The sequence below is a fragment of the Mandrillus leucophaeus genome, unplaced genomic scaffold (assembly GCF_000951045.1).
Source record: "Mandrillus leucophaeus isolate KB7577 unplaced genomic scaffold, Mleu.le_1.0 Scaffold750, whole genome shotgun sequence".
NCBI classification, from domain to species: Eukaryota; Metazoa; Chordata; class Mammalia; order Primates; family Cercopithecidae; genus Mandrillus; species Mandrillus leucophaeus.
The window spans coordinates 927,178-948,799 of NW_012108142.1; the positions used below are offsets into that span (position 1 = coordinate 927,178).

General features: G+C 37.7%; 1 protein-coding gene across 1 annotated transcript in view; it reads right to left on the minus strand.

Moving 5' to 3' along the window:
- MYO16 (myosin XVI) overlaps nt 1–21,125 on the minus strand; it is a 655,611-nt gene extending 634,486 nt beyond the window's left edge. The window contains exon 1 of the mRNA XM_011966244.1: nt 21,044–21,125. The gene's annotated coding sequence lies outside the window, so the exon portion shown is untranslated. The remainder of the gene's footprint in view (nt 1–21,043) is intronic.
- Nucleotides 21,126–21,622: the final 497 nt, after the last annotated feature.

Here is a 21,622-nt window from a genome sequence, read left to right on the forward strand (position 1 = left end):
GCTGAAATCTGCAGAATGCGTAGAAGGAATGAGGGAATGAGGGCGTATGAAAGAGTGATGTACTCCTGTGATTTTAACCGTGGCCCCTGGACTAGCAGCAGCATCCCCACATAACTTGTTTGAAATGCAGATTCTGTGCTCCCATCAAGCTGTGCTGCATCCAAATCTCTGGGGTGGGTCCAGCGCTCTTGGGGATCTCACAGGCCCTCCAGGTGGCTCTCTGCTACACACTAAGTCTGAGAATCACTGCTCTAGGAAAACAAAAACCTGAAGAAAATGGCACACTCTGTGGCAAGAAAGAATGGAAAACAGCTTTCTTTTGTGTAAATGAAGACGTTCAGGGATGACTGGAGCCTGGAGTGAAGGATGAGCAAGCAGATGAGAGAGGACGCTGAGATGGAATCAGAGATCAGGTCACCAAACGGTTTGGAGCAATTTGAATTTTATCTTGGGGATAGTGGGGAGGGAGCTATTCACAGGTTTCAAGCCCCAGAAATAAAGGACATTTTAGGCAGATCACTTTTGTTCTAGTGGGGACAATGTACACAATACTTAATCTTTCCTCTAACCTTTTCCTATCTTTTCATATTCAATTAAGACATAGGGAGATAAATGAATTTGTCCTAACAACCCTTTCTTTCTACACTTTTGTACTGCTTTGACTTACTGATGGATTCTAACAACTTTCTTAAAAGAGTAAGTAGTTTCTAAAATACTGCAACATTTAATGCACTTAGAGCAGTAAGTAAGGAATTCAAATTCCAGACCAAGAATGCCGTAATTCCCTAGAACCACATTTCAAGGGCACAGATAAAATCTTCAGCTTAATTCACTGACAGTGTGGTTTACACATGAGCAAGGGAAAAAGGATTACTGCCCATGGTTCAGTTCCCAAGTCATCATCATATGACCCATCACTAAACGGCCGAGGAACAGCTAAAAGAGAAAATGGAGTTGATGCCATCCAGTTTTCTCGATGATGTCAAGCATAGACTACAATGGTGAAGGAATTCGAATTCCCAGGCAAACTAGGGTTTGCACTTACTCAGAACATTGCATTTGCCTCTGAAAGAGTCTTAACGTGTTTCGTACTTAGACACAAAATACAAAGAAAGTGGACATATTTTCTCTTTAATGTCTACTACATATACATTTTTACTAGAAAATGCTACTCTTCAAATATTCAATTCAACAAATAGTTATAGAAAGACTAGCGTGTGCAAAATGTTTTCGTAAAAGTTGACTTGGATAAGATAATGAAGACAAATTATTGCGTCCAACTCTCCAGTAACTTATAGTTTCCTGGAGGAAGGAGGGCAGTTGTGAAAATCATCAGCCACATGTAAATATAAGTGTTTATGCCAAATCAAAGTGTTTATGCCAAATCAAAGTGTTTATGCAGTGCCATAGGAGCAGTGAAGACAGGATATAAAGGACTGCATTTGTGCAGAGAAAGGAAGGTGGGCAAGAAAATTCACAATACAGAATGGTCTAAACAGGTCAGGAAAGAAAAAAATGCATATTTCACTTTTATACTAATGGATTGTTTAGTATGGAGGTAGCCAGTTGTAGATGAGCTAGTTTGGAAGCAAAACCCAGAACCATCTGAAGGTCTCTGGAAATCAATCTGCTTTCTGTTTCTGGGATTTGCCAATTCTGGACATTTCATACAAATGAGGTTATACCATACGTGGCCTTTTGTGTCTAACTTTTTTCACTTAGCATATTTTCATGTTTTATACATTTGACAGCATGAATCAATATGTCATTCCTTTTTATATTGAACAATATTCAATTGTATGGGTATACCACATTTTGTGTGTTTCTTTCAGTAGATGGACATTTAGGTTGTTTCTAGGCTTTTTGCTACTATGAAGAATGCTATGAATATTCATTCATGTTCAGGTTTTCGTGTGGACATATGTTTTCAGTTCTCCTGGGACTATACATAGGAGTAGAATTCTGGATCATGTGATAACACTACATTTAAAATTTTGCAGAACTGCCAAACTTTTCCAAAGTGGGTGTAGTATTCTACAGTTCTACTACCAACGTATCAGGGTTTCGATTTCTTCATATCCTTGTCAACACTTGTTATTGTCTGATTGACGTTTTATTTTAGCCAGTTATCGGTATGAAGTTTATCTCACTGTAGGTTTGATTTGCATTTTCTTAATTACTAATGATTTGGATCATCTTTTTCTCTCCTTATTGATCAATTGTTTATGTTGTTTGGAAACATACTATTCACATCCTTTATCCTTTATTATTGGGTTGCTTGTCTTTTTATTGTTATATTCTAAGAGTCACTTTAAATATTTTAGAAAAATTCCCATATCAGACATAACATTTTCAAATGTTTTTCTCCCATTCTCTGTGTGGTATTTTCACTGTTCTGATGATGACCTATAAAACATAACAGTTATCAATTTTAATGTAGTTCAAATTACCATTTTTGTCACTATGATTTTGGCATGATGTCTAAGAAACCACTGACTAATCCAAGGTCACAAAAATTTACTCCTGTGTTTTCTTTTAAGAATTTTATAATTGTAGCGACTGCATTTAGTTCCAAGGTCTATTTTTTTTGTTAATTTGTGTATATGGTATGGAGTATGGGTCCAACTTCATTCTTTTGCATATGGATCTTCAGTTGTTTCAGCAACATTTGTTGAATAGACTCCTCTTTTCCCGTAGAATAGTCTTGGCACTGTTGTCAAACTTGATTGATCAAAAATGTAAGTGTTTATTTCTGGACTCTTAATTATATCCCATTGATTCATATATCAGCTTTATACCAGTATCACATTGTTTTGATTGTTTTGTAGCTTTGTAGTAATTTTGTAATTGGGATATGTCAGTCTTATAATTTTGTTTTCTTTTTAAAGATAGTTTGTAGTTATCTGGATATCTTGCATTTATGTGTTAATTCTAAGGTCAGATTGTCAATTTCTGCAAAAAGTCCAGCTATAATTTTAGTAGGGATTGCATTTTGTCTATAGGCCACTTTGGGGGAGCACTGCCATCTTTCCAATATAATGTCTTTCAATCCACGGAAAAGAATGTCTTTCCCTTTGAAGGCTTCTTTAATTTCTCTAAACAATAGTTTATAGTTTTAAATGTACAAATCTTGCACTTGTTCTGTTAATTTGTCCCTAAGCACTTTATTCTTTTTGATGCTATTTGTATTTAGAATTGTTTTTGTAAGTTCATTTTTAAGTTGTTCATTGCTGGTTTGTAAAAATACGATGGAGTTTTGTTCGCGGATCTTGTATCGTGTAAACATTCAGAACTCATTTATTGGTTCTACATTTTATATGGATTTCTTTTAATTTTCTATATGCAAGATCATGTTATCTAAGAATAGATAATTTTGCTTATTTTTTAATCTGAATTACTTTTATTTCATTTTGCTATGTAAGTGCCCTGGCTAGAACATGCAGTACATTATAGAATTGAAGTGTTGAGAGCAGAGATTATTGTCTTGTTCCTCATCTTAGGAATAAAGTTCTATTAGGTTCAGGAAGCATCTTTCTGTTTCCTATTGACTGAGTATTTTTTATCATAAAAGGGAGTTATATTTTGTCAAGTCATTTTTCTGAGTCTACTGAGATGATCATTTGGCTTTTGTATTACTTTATCCATGAATTTGTCTTCTGTAATACTTTGCCTGTTAATATGATATATTGTATTCAGTGATTTTGATGTCTTGGACCAACCTGATACTCCTGGGATAAGTCTAACTTGGTCACAGTGAATAAATCTTTCTATATGTTTCTGCATAGGATTTGCTAGCATTTTGTTAAATACTTTGTTTTTATATTCATAAGGAACCTTGGTCTATAGTTTCTATGGAATGTCTTTGGTTTGGGGATAAGGGCATTCTGGCTGCATGGAATGACTGGGAAGTGATCCTTCTTCATGTATTATGACACTAAGTTTTGAAGGTGGCTTCTTACACATGAAAGGATAACTTCCATGAACATAACCAGGAGGGCATGTTACCTAACTAGATATCAAGAAATAAAAAGAGAAGACAAGTAAAGATAAATTTTAGAATGTCTTAAGCATATCCAGAATTGAGGACACATTTAGATACAATCACTCATTTACATATTTCCAATGTTTTTACAGGCAGACAGAATGTCAAATCCAGAAAGATTATGTAGATTTCCCAGACACACAAATGAGCCCTACCATATTCAGAAAATGCGAAAATCAATTCCTTTTTATATTTTAATCAAATTCAATTAAACTTTAGCCCTCTTAAGACAATGTGCCCAATTTGTTTTCTTGACCTTAAAGTGTGACCATAATCAATCCCATCTTTCCAAGCCATAAACTTTATCTGACAAGCTCAGTTAGCTTTACTTCTTGTCTCTTTCATCTCAGCTCCACTCCCTAAACACTATATCGTCTTCAAACATGAAGTGCTATTTCTGGCTTCAGAGTCTTTGTGTTGGAATGACCCCTTCTCCTTAACCTGGCTACATCTCCCCAAGTTGCATACTGGTTTAATTTCAAGACCTAGTTCTTGAAATAATTTTCTTGGTTTATTTTCTCATTTAGCAGGGAAGGCAGGCTCTACTAACAGGGCAGCAAGAACGTAAACTAGGTATAACTCTTGATGAGTTACATTTCTCACAGTCTGAAAGGAGGAAATGGGAATGTGTTGTCAAAAGTCAGAGACTACACCTCCCAACCCCACCCTGATAGATGGTGCTCCTTCCTCTGAGCCCTGCTTTGTGTAGTGCTGGGACTATCTCAGCATCTGTCACTTTATAATCCATTTATTTATTTCCTCGAGTGTTTCCTGTGAACTCCATTTGGGCAAGGACCATATCTTGTTTGACATTTTAACCCAGTCAGAGTAGCTGGCACATGTTAAATGTTAAATCAATAAACAGTTAGTGATTTAGAATTTTTAAACCTGAAGGCATTTCTGTCAAGACTGTGTAGACAGTAGCTGGATCTGTCTTATTAGCGTCTACCACCCAAGCATCCTGCCTCCTGTAGAATCTTATATTTTCTTAAAATGATTAGCTTCGGTAAAACCTTGATTCAATGATATTATCACTTTTTTTCTAATATCAGCATCTTGTCTCTTTTTTTCCCTTTTTCCTTGTTGAAGATTCCTTTCCTTAAGCATTCACTAACTCATTAAGCAGGCAACATGCAAGACACAGGACTGTAAAAGGCACATATGTTACAGTGTATGTCCAGAGGAGCTGCAGAAGAGTCAACTAAATGGGCAAATAAAATGTTCATATCTTATCCATAAAGTAAAGCTAACAAGTGATTCAAGTCTCACAAATATGCACATGCATGCATGCATGCATATGTGAAGAAAGTAGAGTCTACTTTGTCAGAACATTACCTGCCTTCTATCCACCTCATCTCAATACATAACTAGAACACAAGCATTTTGCAGAAAGAAGTTGTTTCTGTTTCATGCTTCTTGCCTGTTTTTAAAAATAAGTATTATGCCTAAATCCAACAGTTTAGAGCTATAGCTTCAATTCCTTTTTTTTTTTTTTTCCCAATTTACAGTTTGGAGGGACACAGTCCCCTGGCTTGTCTTCTCTGAGTCTCAATTTGCTTACCTACCATGAGTCAGAAGACCATTTAACTGGACTACTGTGGGACTGTGTAGAGGGCAGAAGTTCAAATGGAATATCTGAGCCCATGATATGACAGATGTGACTTATCTTTTCAGTAATCACTAATTACTAACTCTATTTATGGACAAGCACCAACATTATTTATTCTGGTTTTATATTCATCAAATGGTCTTTAAAAAGCTTTCCTCATATGTGAATCTCTAAAGACTGTAGTGTTCAAATTTTATAAGGCTCTTGCTGAGGCAGATGGTAAAACATAAAAGTTGTTCTGATTTGAAATTGAACTGAATCCAATACTGGCTACATGTTATTTTTCTAGTAGTTCCAAATTAATTCCTTTTTCATTTGTTTCAGTGTGACTTCCAATTTAGAATTTTTTTAAATGATTAATTGGATTCATTTTTAAGGTCCTTTTTTTTTTTTCTTTTTATTGTGATGTAACGCAACTGAAAACAATAGACCAGGTCCACCACCCAGGTCTTTAAAACTAAAAGGCTGTAAGATCTTACTATGCTGTTGTCCCTTTATATTTTATGTTGATTTACTCTTACTTATGGAAAGCTAAATTACATGGACTCAAATCTTTGAGGTGATACCTCACCTCTTTCAAATTTAGACAGAATACACGACATCATTTTCAAAATGATATATGTGATACCTAATGGCTATCTTTAATTTTTAAATTCATATAAGAATTCATCATTCAAAATATTATGGCTTTTGCACCCACTGAAGACTTCCCTGTCATCTCTTTTATTACTATGAGTCAACTTAATTTTTTACTGAAGCATCTGTAAATGAACTTCCGGTAGACTTATCTATCCAGAGGAAAAAGAGCACTAATACAGACAAGCTGAAAGTAAAGGCAAGAGCTCCTTTTTTTCTTTTTAACCATTCTGCAATTCTACCTACTTGTTTCTCTCAGCTCTCCTCCTCTCTTCTGCCTCAAGGTCACCTCTTCCTTGTTAAGATAGCTCTTGGCCATTTGCTTATCAGAGTCTCTGCCAGATCCAACAATACTGCAGCCAAGAATAAAGCAAATATAAGAAGGAGGATTTACTATAAATGGCAGCATGAATATGGCTGAACTTAAAATGCTTGTATAACTTCGACATCGCACGCTTCCATCAGCACCTATGCATGCAATTTGAAATGATTTTAGAGTAGCACTGTGCTCTATGCTTCTTTATAAACCAGGGCGGGGCCCTTGTCTTTCTGTTTCTCCAGATGAACCAACATGCAGGAGGATTTCAACAATAAGAGAAGAGTACCTTCGCCCACAAAGCGCTCTAGGTCCCAAATATTTTGAAGTTCAGTCGAAGAAAAAATTTCTAGTGCAGCATAATCATTAAAAAAGAGCCCAAGAGAGGAAACGGCTGAGGCAGGCAAATGTTAGTAAATTTAATCAATTTCACAGAAAGGCCTCAACGGAGCGTGCACAGTACATTCTGACTATGTGTGTGCTGGTCTGGTCCCTGTGTTAGTCCTTATGTGCGCTGTCTCCTTTAATCCTTGCCACATTCTCATCCTACAAACTCCGTACTACCGTTAGTCCATTTTAGAGATGGACAAACAACGTCTAGGGAGGTGATTGTCAAGGCTGAAGAAAGAGTAAGCCTGGATACCTGTTTCAGGTGGAACAGTTAGTCAGTCCCAGAGCTTCACATGAACTTTATTCTGTTTATTCCTAAATAATTTCTTGTTTCTCCTATATACTTTATGAAATTGTCAGGAAGATCTGACAATTTCCTTTCGGGCCCAGTGTTTTCCTCCCCAGTGCTCTTTCAGGTGTCCATGATTCATCCTTTCAGATGACTGTTAGTGGTGTTCCTTCTAGCCAATCTGTTTATTCAGGGCCATTCCATGAGGCTTTTACTCAAATAAGTATCTTTTTAAAATGTCTATCTACAGCCTTAACATTATTCTACAAATGGTAGGGCCATCATGACCTATATTAAAAACAGAAAGGATTTGGATCGGATTCAGTTCAGATAAATAAATAAATCTATCTATCTATCTAATTTACTTTTATTTTTTAAATTTTTTAAATTGAAGACAAAGAAGCAGAAATGAAATTTCCATGCTGTCAAACACAGCTAAATCTTGGCTTCTACTGTGCTCATGTTGCTAAAGTCCTTCTCTGATCTCCCTCTAGTGTCTTTCGTTCAGTACTACATTTACTCATCAGCTTAATGACTTCAAAATTGTTCCTTCATTCATTCACTTGGCTGATATCATTGAGCACCTGTTTGGGGCCAGACACCTCACTGGTGTATGTGCTGTGAACAGAACAGACCCGGGCCCTGCCCTCATGGGACTCACCATCTAGAGAAAGGCTAAGTGTTAAGGAACCATGGTGGCCCAGGGGCCTGAGAGCACTCCCACCATCTTCCCTTTTTCTGAATCCCCCTTTGACTTTGCACCCATTTCTAGCCCTTTTTCCCCAGTGCAAAAGCTGCAGCCCCAGCTGTGGGTGATACAGAAGAAGAAGAAGGGCTGGGCAGATCAGGGAGAAAGCACAGGAGAAGGCCATGAGAAGAATGAGGAGGAACCTTCCAGGGACCCCATAGCTTCCTGGGCTGGCCTGCAGAGAGGCTTGAGTTGTGGGCCAGTGAGAAGTGCTGAACCTGCCTATGGAAAATAAGGCAGTGAGGAAGAGAGATTGTGAAGAGTGTTGCTGGGGTCACACATTGGGTCCCTTTCAATGTCCTTCAAGAAATAAAGATTTAAAAAATTTTTTTACATTGAGTTTGGTTACAAGGATATACTTTCAAAAATATCATCGTGGGGTAGCTCACACCTGTAATCCCTGCACTTTGGGAGGTTGAAGTGGGTGGATCACCTGAGATTGGGAGTCTGGGACCAGACTGGCCAACATGGTGAAACCCCGTCTCTACTAAAAACACAAAAAATTAGCCTTGCGTGGTGGTGCATTCCTGTAATTCTAGCTGCTCAGGAGGCTGAGGCAGGAGAATCAGTTTAACCCAGGAGGCGGAGGTTGCAGTAAGCTGAGATCGTGCCACCACACTCTAGCCTGGGCAATAGAGCAAGACTCTGTCTCAAAAAAAAAAAAAAAAAAAAAAAATTTGGGTAAGTGGGTTCAGACATTTGTTTCTGCATAGATATATACGTATTTATATGTGTGTATATATATGTATGTGTGTATTTGTTATGTTTAACATATAGATAGCATTTATGAAAAATACTATAGAAGTCAGGAATAGGTTAAGATGAAAGAGAAGAACAGGAATGGTGGAATTTAGCTGTGGGGGTGCGAGGGAGGGTTCCAGCTAGGTCTGATGAGAAAGCTTTAGACGAGGTGTGCACGATGAATCAGCACTAGTTGGGGAAGGCGCCTGGGCAGAGTGTACAGCATGGGTCACTCGTATATAATGGCAAATTATTAGTAGAGGAACCAAGAAAACACCCACATAGCTACAGGGGAGCAGGGCAAAGGCAGAAGCCATGCCACCAGGAGCTACAAAGGCTGGATAACAGGCCCCTGATGCATGCAGTAAAGGTCACATTTAGATGCAGCCCTAGGTCTATGTGCACAACTAAAATGATCATGTGAAGCTTCCAAAACAGTGACAGAAACTAAAATCAGAGTTTCCAGAAATCTGCAAAACTGAAAGTGATAATTATCGATCGTTAGAATTACAAAGTGCTGTGGGAAAGAGATCCCGACTAGCTGAGAAAATCAAGGGAAGCTTGATGATGTTTACACTGCTTATTTTTAAAATGGGCAGTTTCTAGACATGCTGAGATTGAGCTGAGGGAGAGCAGTGTAAGATCAGAGAACAGGAACAAGAGAGAAGAGAGGGGTGAAACCCTAAGAGAACAACCAGTAGTTAAGGTTTAGCAGAAGCATGGCAGCCGGAAGGACAGTAGAGGGTGACAAGGTACGTAGCTCCCTGGTGTCATTGGCTGGCTTTGGAGAAAGTGTGAGCACACTGAGTTCAGTCCCAAAAAGTTCCACAAGAGGCAGTGGAGGTGTGGGGGTTCCATTCTTTCTATACCAACGCTACCCTTCTAAGAGTCTGGGAGCAAGTACATGTATTAGTTTGCTATTTATTGTATTAGTTTATTTTCCTGCTGCTATGAAGACATACCCAAGACTTAGTAATTTATAAAGGGAAGAGGTTTAATTGACACACAGTTGTACATGGCTAGGGAGGCCTCAGGAAAGGTACAATGATGGCAGAAGGGGAAGGAAACATGTCCTTCTTCATATGGCACAGGAGAAGTGCTAAGAGAAGCAGGAAAAGCCCCTTATAAAACCATCAGATCTCATAACTCACTCACTGTCATGAGAAACGCGTAGGGGAACCACCCCCATGATCTAGTCACCTCCCACATGGCCCCTTCCCCAACACATAGGGATTACAATCCAGGTTACAATTCAAGATAAGATTTGGGTGAGGACACAAAGCCAGACCATATGATTCCACTCTTGGCTCCTCCAAAATCTCATATTTCTCAAGTTTCAAAACACAATTATGCTTTCCCAACAGTTCCCCAAAGTCTAAACTCTTTCCAGCATTAACCCAAACGTCCAAGTCCAAAGTCTCATCTAAGACAAGGCAAACCCTCCCTCCTATGAGCCTGTAAAACCAAAAGCAAGTTAGTTACTTCCTAGATACCATGGGGATACAGGCATTGGGTAAGTACACCGGTTCCAATGGAAGAAGTTGGCCAAAACAAAGGGGCTAGAGCCCCCATGAAAGTCTAAAGTCCAATGGGGCAATCATTAAATTTTAAAGTTCTCAAACAATCTCCTTTGACTCCATGTCTCACATCCAGGTCACACTAATACAAGAGGTAGGCTTCCATGGCCTTGGGCTGTTCCACCTCTATGGCTTTGCAGGGTACAGCTCCTTCCACCCCTTCGCCTCCCTGTTTTCATGGGCTGGCATTGTCTGCTGCTTTTTCAGGTGTACAGTGCAAGCTGTCAGTGTATCTACCATTCTGGGGTCTGGAGGATGGTGGCCCTCTTCTCATAACTGCACTAGGCAGTGCTCCAATGGGGACTCTGTGTGGGGACTCCAACCCCGTATTTCCCTTCCACACTGCCCTAGCAGAGGTTCTCCATGAGGGCTCCACCCCTGCAGGAGACTTCTACCTGGATATCCAGGCATTTCCATACATCCTCTGAAATCTAAGTGGAGGTTCCCAAACCTCAATTCTTGACTTCCGTGTGCCCAGTGGACCAATATCATGTGGAAGGCTTGAGACTTCCACCCTCTAAAACAATGGTCTGAACTGTACCTTGGTCTTTACCCATGGCTGGAGCTGAAGCAGCTGAGACACCTGCTGCCATGTCCTGAGACTGCACAGAGTAAGGGGACCCTGGGGCTGACTCAGAAAGCCATTTTTGCCTCCTAGGCCTCTGGGCCTGTAATGAGAGGGGCTGAGCAGGTCTCTGACATGACTTGGAGACAAATTCCCCATTGTCTTGGTGATTAATATTTGACTCCTCATTACATATGCAAATTTATGCAGAAGACTTGAATTTCTCTCCAGAAAATTGATTTTTCTTTTCTATCACATCATTACGCTGCAAATTTTCCAAACTTTTATGCTCTGCTTCCCTTTTAAACATAAGTGCCAATTTCAGATAATCTCTCTCAAGTTTAAGTTCCACAGATCTCTAGGGCAGGGGAAAAATGCCATCAGTCTCCTTGCTAAAGCATAGCAAGAGTGACTTTTACTTCAGTTCCCAAGAAGTTCCTCATCTCCATCATGAGACTACCTCAGCCTGGACTTCATTTTCCATATCACTATCAGAATTTTAGTCAGAATGATTCAGCTAGTCTCCAGGAAGTTCCAAACTTTTCCACATTTTCCAGTATTTTTCTGAGCCCTCCCAACTGTTTCAATCTTTGCCTGTTACCCGGTTCCAAAGTCACTTCCACATTTTCAGGTATCTTTATAGCAGTGCCCCACTACCCTGGTACTAATTTACTGTATTAGTTCATTTTCACAATACTATGAAGAAATACCCCATACTGGGAAATTCATAAAGGAAAGAGGTTTAATTGACTCACAGTTCTGCATGACTGGGGAGGCCTCAGGAAACTTACCATCATGGCAGAAGCGGAAGCAAACAAGTCCTTCTTCACATGATGGCATGTGAGAAAAGTGCAAAGTGAAGGAGAAATAGCCCCTTATAAAACCATCAATCTCATGAGAACTCACCCACTACCACGAGAACAGCATGGGGGAACCACCCCCATGATCCAATCACTTCCCACGTGGACCCTCACCCAACCTTCCCACATGGACCCTCATCCAAATTACAATTTGGATTCCAATTCAAGAGGAGATTTGTGTGGGGATACAGAGGCAGACCATATCAATACCCTACAATATTGCAGGATACTTGGACATTGGAAGGGATTTTTTTTTTCACATGGAGCAAATCAGATGATGAGTATTCCTGTAAGATAAACAAAGATAGATTACTAAGATGGGCTCCTTAAAAGTAGAGGTAATTACATTTTTGGCACTCATGGCTATACTTAGCTTTCAAATATACTTCCTTCACAGGAGTCTATATTATGTCTAAGAGTCAGTCCTTTAAGAAATGATCATATAAAACTGAACACGCATATAACTGTGATACAGGACTATGAAAAAGGATACAAGGGCTTTGCTTATTATCAGAACCCATTGCCACTACCAGATATGGTTTGTTTCCCATGGAACACTCCACTGATAATTCCTGAAAAAGTAGAAATGTTTACACATGGATAGAATATTTCAAAAGTGGATCATCCTGCTGGGGCATTCCAAATTCATTCATCCATCTAGACAACCACCAGTCCATCCATCCATCTATGCATCCAGCCATTTATTCAATAATATGATACCTATTACCATGAACTGTGCAGAGGTATACAAGTGGAAAAACAGACATTGTACTTGCCCTCTAAGGCTGACAACGTAGTGAGGAAAACAGAAACACAGTTGCAATTAAGTTGGTAAGTGCTTATTTAAGATCCTTCCATAAAATAAAAATCAGCTAAAGGAATATTCATCAAAATCAGAAAAATCAAGCATTACACTAACATTTATGATAGAAAAGTTCAGAATCCAGGACCTGAACTTATATATTAAAGATAACTTTAATAATTCAAAATAATTTAATATTTTATATTTAATAATTTAATAATTCAAAATAATTCAAGTCAACTCCAATGTTAATATTTGAGCTAGTATTGTCAAGAATTTCTCCACTAGCATCTCAACTTTGGTTTGATCATTCTGCTAGTTCTTTTGTGCTATCACCATTGCAATAAATGGCCACATTCACTCACTATGATTTTCATCTATACTTCTCTAAACATTACTTCATTTCCTTGGTCTTACTATAGCATTCTTTTTTCAAATATTACAAGTCAGTATTTTAGTCCTTGCCTGGCTTTCCCAAAAGGAAGTTTCAGATTTAGTTCCTTGGTGCAGGGATGTCTTTTTCACCAAAATATCCTAGTATGCCTCATTAGGTTATACACAGTATAGGCACTGATATATATGGTCTAGCTCTGTATCCCCACCCAAATCTCATCTTAAATTGCAATCCAAATTGTAATTCCCACTGTTGGGGGAGGGACCTCATGGGGGGTGATTAATCATGGGGGTAGTTCCTCCATGCTGTTCTTGTAAGAGTGAGTGAGTTCTTATGAGATCTGATGGTTTTAGGTGGGGCTCTTCCTCCTTTGCTTTGCATTTCTCTTGCCTGCTGCCTTGTGAAGAAGGATGTATTTGCTTCCCCATCCACCATGATTGTAAGTTTCCTGAGGCCTCCCCAGCCAAGCAGAACTGTGAGTCAATAAAACCTTACTTTATATATTACCTGGTCTCAGCTATTTATCTGTAGCAGTGTAATAGCACACTGATACAAGCACTCAATATATCTATTGAATGTATTTGTTATTGATCTAGGATCACTAGTGTTTAAGAAAAAAAAAGATTTGGAAAAGAGTAATGTATTAAGGCTTGACTCAGAGACAGGAAAATAGCATAAGCATATGTGTCAGCTGTAACAGGATAGTGTATTGAACTGCCTTTGTTCATTTAACCTGGTACAGTTACAGCCACCAAACTGCTAAATATAGCAAAATATAGATAGTGCTATAAGTGATAAAGCAAGCCATTCAAATGAACTCAAAGTAAGAGAAAATTAATAAGTTCATTCAAAGAAGTTAATCACATGAATTGAAAGCAAAAAAATTAGCTTAAATTTAAAATGTAAAGACAATGACCTATCCAAACATCAAACATTACCATTAGATAATATAAATATTATTTCAGAGATTTGACATCTAAAATCATAAAAAACCAAAGTTGTATATGAAATCGATGAATAACATATTTCAGATTAAGTCTATGAATTTTTTCCCACCTTTGGTTAAATTTAGAAATAAACTATAACTAATTTTAGAGCCAATTAACAATTCAGAACACATGCACTATCTCTATTAGGAAAAGTAGTCAATTTAATGCCTCCAAGATGGATCAAAACATTGTAAGATGATGTCAATGTGTCCAGGATTTTCCTAATTAGCAAAACTGGCTGTTTCCTCTGTCCCTTTATCCCCAACACAATCATGACACACATCAAATCTAATTCTCAGTTGGTTTTTAGGTGAGATATGTGTTTCATGATATCTCAAAATATTCCCTTGGAATATATTTTTTAAAACAAAGAGCAAATCCTTTACAATTCATTTTAGATTTTGAGTCAAAATATTCACTTATTACATACTTTTCAATAGGCTCATTTTTTCACTTTCAAACCACATACTGCTTAACCAGAGCTTAAATGGAAACTGGACATTTTTCCAGGTTCTTTCTCCAGGAATGTTCCCTCAATTTAGGATATGCTTTTCCATATCTATTCCACTACTTCACAGCAAGTGTTATATTTTCTCTAGTTTTGCTTCTAAATTCAGTAGAAACTTTTTAGTCAATGAGAGAAAACTGCAGGAGTAGAGATGGAAAATGGATTCCACTGGTGGTAGTTTAAAAATGAAGATTCTTCTACAAATATTGAACTATTTTATGGAGTGAAAATATTCCTCAGTATTGTCCAGAAAATTGCAGGACCAAACCACCTACTTCCAACGTAGCCTTTATTTAATATTTCAAAGTCAAGACAGATTGATTTCTCAAAAGCAAGGCTCTAGGCCATAGTTGCAACATAACGTGAATTTTTTCCCATATTTGGTTATAGTTTAATGTTTTCATTTATTAGTGACATATTCTATGACTGTGTTGGTTTTCAAAAAATTCCCTTGGAAGAAGAAATTAAATTACTGTCAAAACACTTCAAAACTCCTACCAATATCTTAAGAATCTACATATATTCTTTTAAAATCACAATTATATAGAAGATGACTAGCAAAGAATGCATCAGAGAGGCAAGAGTTAAGGAAAGGGAAAATAGCCTACAAAGAACCAAAAGTGCAAGAGGTCTACATCTTATAAAAACTGATGAAATGCTGTATGCCTGTGTGGGTGGTGCCTCAGTCCAGTCAGGGGCCTAAAAGAGAATGCCTGAGGCCACATGGCTTAAATCACAAACATGTACTTCTCAGAGTTGTGAGGCTGGAAAGTCTGGGATGAAGGCACACGCAGGCCTGGTGTCCAGTGATGGAATTCTTCCTTGGCTGTTTTTTCATCATATCCTCACATAACAATGAGAGAGAGAAAAAACTCTAGTATGTCTTCTTATAAGGGCACTAATCTCATCATGATGGCCCCACCATTATGACTTCCTCACCTCCCAATGGCCCAACCTCCTAATGTGACCACATTGGGAGTTTCAGTTCAACATATGAATTTGGTTGAGTCACAAACATTCAGTCAACAGCAGGTTGAAAGAATCAAGAGCACCAATTTCAAAGTCATACTCTCCCAATTTGAGAGGCCTGAGGAGATGTTGTAGGCTCCTGAATGTCTTGGTAAACTGCCTCAAGACAACATAAAGGTCACATAACCAAACACTCAGCAGTGTTCACCCACTGCCTACCTTGCCTTATTCTAAATACAAGGACTAGAAATATGAAGGACTACGCTCAGGGTGGGATTGGATGTTGGCACAAAGGTCTGGGATGCAGGTGAATGTGCATAGCCTCTGGGTCCCTAGGATTATCTTATAACTTCTCTGGACACAGCCTCCTCAAATACTCTGCATGGAAGAATTTAGAATCATCTTGACACTTGAAAAAAAAAATTACTATGTTGTCATATTTAAAAAGAAACAAACTGTCTAGTCCACAATCTGAGTTTCAGATGATCATATAATTTATAGTTCTTTAAGTAGAGAATAATTAATTTGGTTTTCCCCTTTGTTTCCTCTGCATATAATTTTTATATAAATATATATATGTGATTTAAAATTATGTTCCTTCTCATTTTTTTAAAATATCTATTGGCATGGAACCTACTGAAAGTTCAAATAATCACTCTGCTGGTGGTGTACAGTTAAAATAAATAACAGGAAATTCTCTAACAGGTTTCAGGAAGCTCTCTAATTTTCCACTTTGTCACAACACAGTCCAAATTCTTCAAATACGAGATGTTACTTTTAAAAGCTTAAAATTCAGTTGCGGTGCTCCATGGGACACACATCTGCAAAGGGAAACGATGCATTGAATGAAGCACACATTCACAGTGATCTCTGTCCACCTTGCAAAAAATGTGGTCCCTTTGTAAGGCTTTTATATGGGTCAGAACACTCTACCTGCTGGGTTCAAAGCCACACAAGAAGCCCTCAAGTATAAAGGACCTGGGATTACTTTTTTCTCTCTCTCTTCATATTTCTTTCTGTAAAATTAAAAAAAAAATCTTCATGAGGAAAAGTGGCATAAAAATAAGCCCATTTTCAATAAGATCTGCTGGAAAATATAAAGTTGAAAAAGCTTATTTACTTTTAAAACACCATAGTAAAATAAATAAATGGTTAGCATTTAAGGCAAGACTGTTATCACTAACAGGTCTGTTATGGGATACATTTACTAAATTTTGCAAAAGCAACCATAAAATGAAAGAAAAAACAGTGTTCTTGTTCATACCATGGTTGCTAAGTTTCAAAGTATTTTCACTTCAAAGTCCTAGAATTTCTAAGAGAAAGTGAAATAGTTCAGTCATGACACTAGCTCTAGGGTATGGTTTCCCCACCATTTACCTTTTGTTTTTTAGTTTTGTTTCTCTCCTAGGGAACTATTTTTATATGTAGTAAATTCTATAGTAGTAAAAATTTCTAAAGATGATTGATGGAACCCAAAGTCTTCTGAATGTATAAGGGTCAACAGTAGCAGCATTAATAAATACAATGTTAACAAAGGAAAGTTACTGGCTTCTTACCAGGTACTGGACACTATGCTAAGCACCTTTGATGCACTGTGTTATTTCAATGCTCACAGCTCTATGTGGTAGGTAAAATGTTATAATTACCCACATTTCATACAAGAAGGCTGCAGCTTAGAGAGAAGTTCAGCAAATTAATCAATGCCAGTGATCAGTAAATATCAGAGCCAAAGTGCAAACGCAGTTTTGTCTGACATAATCAGAAACTCTTGAACAATCTTTGTTGATCAAATTTCCCCTACCCTTACACTCTCTCGGGGCAATGTTGGCAAAAGTTTTGCATCAGAATCAGAGTCCAAGAAAATGTAATCTTAAAAAGTCAAGGATTAGGGTAAATAGGAGTAATTAGAGAAGTACTGCTGACTTTTTTCAGCTGAATAATTGTGTTTGTACAAATAAGACCTGGGGGTGTGTCTGAAAATACAATGGATGACTGTGCAAATGGAGGGCCAAATTACTGGACATGGAATTGAAGAAAATTTTCCTAAACTTTGCATAAAGTCTGCTATGCTCACAAGTGGCCTTTGTGAATGGATTTTCTGTTGTTTACTTTTCTTTCCATGCCTGTACAAGGGTACAAAGAAAGGACCTCATTTCATGTCCAAACTCTCTCAACCCAAAACTGGGAAAGCATGTGAGTTTTGTGAGACAAACAGAAAATTATAGTAATTGGTGGAGGAGTAATTTAGAGCCAAAAGGAAACTTAAAAATTTTTAGCTCCCTAGGAATTCACAGAAACCTCCCAGTGGGCATTTGATTTTTTTTATGCATTTGGGATAGCTCTACTTCGTCACTGATTCCAAATTCCAAACACACGGACGGAGTGCTATGATCCAGACACACTTCTGTGTGGTACATATCCTTCTTAGCTATAAGCAGACTGTGACCTATGACTGGTACTTGAATTACAAAGCAACAGCCGAGAGTGAACACAACCCTTGTTTTTCCAAGGTATTTAAGAAAAGAATACCTACAGAAGCAGAAATAAACCCAGGTAATTTTGTTCAGCATTCCAGTTGTTCATACACATGGATTTCTCGCACTCGATCCCAATCAAAGCAGTTTTATGTTCCAATGAATAAAAATGGTGCAAGAGGAGATCATACCTATCTTTGCAAATCACATAAGAATTCAACACACACTTATTCATTGCTGCCTATTTCATCATTGAAACCATGGTTTTCTATGAAGTAGCAAGTCCAGTAACAGAAAGTGGACACTTTCAACTCATAATTGTCAGTAGCAGCAAAAAAACAAACAAAACAAAAAGTCTCAACCTATCACTTGAATAACAACCTTTTAAAATATTGTCCTACCATGGAAAGACAATTCACTTTTGGTTTGTTTTTTGAATTTGAGGTTTAATTCTTAAAAATATGGAAATAAACATGCACATGTATGTTTATTGCAGCACTATTCACAATAGCAAAGACTTGGAATCAACCAAATGTCCATCAGTGACAGACTTGATTAAGAAAATGTGGCACATATACACTATGGAATACTATGCAGCCATAAAAAAGGATGAGTTCATGTCCTTTGTAGGGACATGGATGCAGCTGAAAACCATCATTCTCAGCAAACTATCGCAAGAACAGAAAACCAAACAGCGCATGTTCTCACTCATAGGTGGGAATTGAACAATGAGATCACTTGGACTCTGGAAAGGGACCATCACACACTGGGGCCTGTTATGGGGAGCGGGGAGAGGGGAGGGATGGCATTGGGAGTTATACCTGATGTAAATGATGAGTTGATGGGTGCTGACGAGTTGATGGGTGCAGCACACCAACATGGCACAAGTATACATATGTAACAAACCTGCACGTTGTGCACATGTACCCTAGAACTTAAAGTATAATAAAAAATAAAATAAAATAAAATCTTTCAGATCACTTAATACAAATAAGAATTTTACTATTTCTGTACTAGAGGTGAGAAGTTTAGTATTGTCTGTCTGTCTGTCTGTCTGTCTGTCTCTCTCTCTCCCCATCACTCCAATGTTTATTTGTGGAAAGCCATATGCAAATTACTACCACTAGAGTGTCAGCAACTTGAAGGCAGGAATCAGATTTGCTGTGTGATTCATTCTGTGCCCTGTTGCACAATCGCTGGCTCATGGCAGGTGCTGAATAAATATTTGCAGAATAAACAAATGAAAGTAATGCTGATGCCGATCTCTGACCCCTTTCCCATATGTCTCACTAAAGCAGCTATCTCCAAGGTGCTGGTGATTCACCTTTTGGGTACTAATGGTATTTTCAGCAGTGGAGCAGTCAGGGATAGGGAATGGTGGACTATTCAATAGGATAATTATTCTAAGGCAACTTCTCACTTGCAATAAGAGCTGGTAAAGAAGGAAAAGTTATCTTTTCTATTATGTATCCCTGTTTATAAACACAAACATAGAGTTACAATATTATAAATAATATGAATTGGTTTTCCATCTTGAAACCATCCCACAGATATAGAAGGCCTTACAATGGTTATGAAACACAACCTAATGTTTTTACCTTGACCATGACTGCATGAAACCACCAGTAATCACACATCAGCAACTTTGTATGTTTCAAACTGACCAAAAGCAAGCCATGGCTGATCAAAATTGGAAAGTAGAGGGGAATGGCAGGGCAGGAGAGGGCAGAAGAACTACCAATTGCATTTTATAAAATGAGTTGAGAAATACTGTCTATAGCTGATAGAACAATAAATACAGGCTTAAGGGTTTTGAAGTTACCAACGTGACCGACAGGAGAAAAACTAAGTTACGTGTATATATTAAACACAATGGGGTGATAGGAGATGGAGAGTGGTGTAGGATGAGCTGAATCCCTATCCATAATAGCAGGATATCAATAAGACAGTATCAAAAAAAAAAAATTGCAGACTTGCCATATTATTTAGGAATCTGGAGGTAAATCCTTCCAAATCTAAAGACATAAATAGTTAAATGTTTTGCTCTGGGGTGCAAAACTAGGTAAGAATAGTTATGGGGCAAAGAGATTGTAGGTTTTCCTTATGAACCTTCAGTATCATTTGGTTTATTTTAACCACGTGTAGTTATCACTTTGCTATAAATATATATCTTAAGAGAGTAACAAAAATGTCTAACACATGAGTTTGTTGTAAGCATGTAGTGAAATAATGCATATAAAGAATTAATATCTGAATAAAGGAAGCATTCATAAATGATGGCTATTATTTTTTAACTGACAAAATTTTTATTGATGCATAACAGGTATATATAGTTTCAGGGTACATGTGATAATTTAATACATTCATTTAATTTTTACAAATCAAATCACTGTACTTGGGATCCATCAATTTAAGTATTTGTCTTTTCTCTATGCTAGAAATATTTGAATTATTCTCTCCTTTTCTGAAACATACAGATTATTGTAATCTTAGTCACCCTGCTGATCGAACACTAGGTTTTATTTCTTCTATCAAATGGTAGCAATTGCTTTGTAAAAAAATATTGTCAACGCTGAAAAATTCACACAAACACTGTTTCTACCAAAAGTACGTTATGCTTTGTGAAAATATGATATACACAAAACACATCACATATTGTAAAAAATGGTGTCAGTTTTAATTGTATGACACATACCATACACGCATTTAAAATGTATGTGTATGTGCTCTTGAATAAGAAAAAATACTATTTTCTATTATAACCTTCAATCTTAAATTGTACACAAGATTTTGCTAAAACATTTCTACCTGAGAAAATCACTTTTCTGTCTGTTTTTCAAAACTTTTCAATATTTCCTCTTCACTCACGAAGACTTTCAGAATTGGGACTTTTTTTAGCTTTAATTAGAGTTAAAATTTTAAAGAGAATGATTGAATTAGACTGAGCTGAATCTAGCTATCAGAAAGCAAAAACAAAAACCAGAGCAAAGAAAAAGGTTTTGATACTGACATATGCACATTTTAAAGTTAAAACAAGGGAACTTAAATTCACTCGTGGAAAATTCAGAGTTAATTCTGCATGGATTTCTCCTGTTCTTCTAAAAGGAAAAGTGAACCAGAGCTGACCCACTTACCACAATGTGGATGAGAGGCTCCAACCAGAAGGAAAATACAACCTTTGGAAATCTCTCCTCTGCTTTCACTGAAAGTCTCTAGGCGCAGTTCTGGTCCACGCTCAGAGTCTGACACATCCCTCCCCCGTCCCCACCTCTCAACACACACAGCTGATGAGGCCGATTCCTGCAGATCGACTTTAAAAGCAAAAAAGTCATTCCAGAAAACACATCAGCTCAGGTTGACTCAAAGGCAGCCCCAAATTCAGCCCACAGCGGTTGGCTGCTGTCCCTTTATGACTAGAGAGCTGGAGTGCAGCTCTTTAATTAACAGGGAAGCCTTAGCCTGCTCAAGGTAAAAAAAAAAAAAAAAAACACTTAATTTCTGAATTTGCATTGAACTCTGACATGTGCACTCCTTTTTATCTGTAAAACCACTCAAAGTCGCCACCACAATGAACGTTAAAATCCACACAATAAAAAAAGGTAAAGGTTTACACAGAAGGACTGGCGTTGAAGTGCGGCAGACAGAAGAGGAGGGAAGATCAGCAGTGTTATTTATTGGAGGGATCAGAGGCTGCTTAGGGCCAAGTCCTTGCT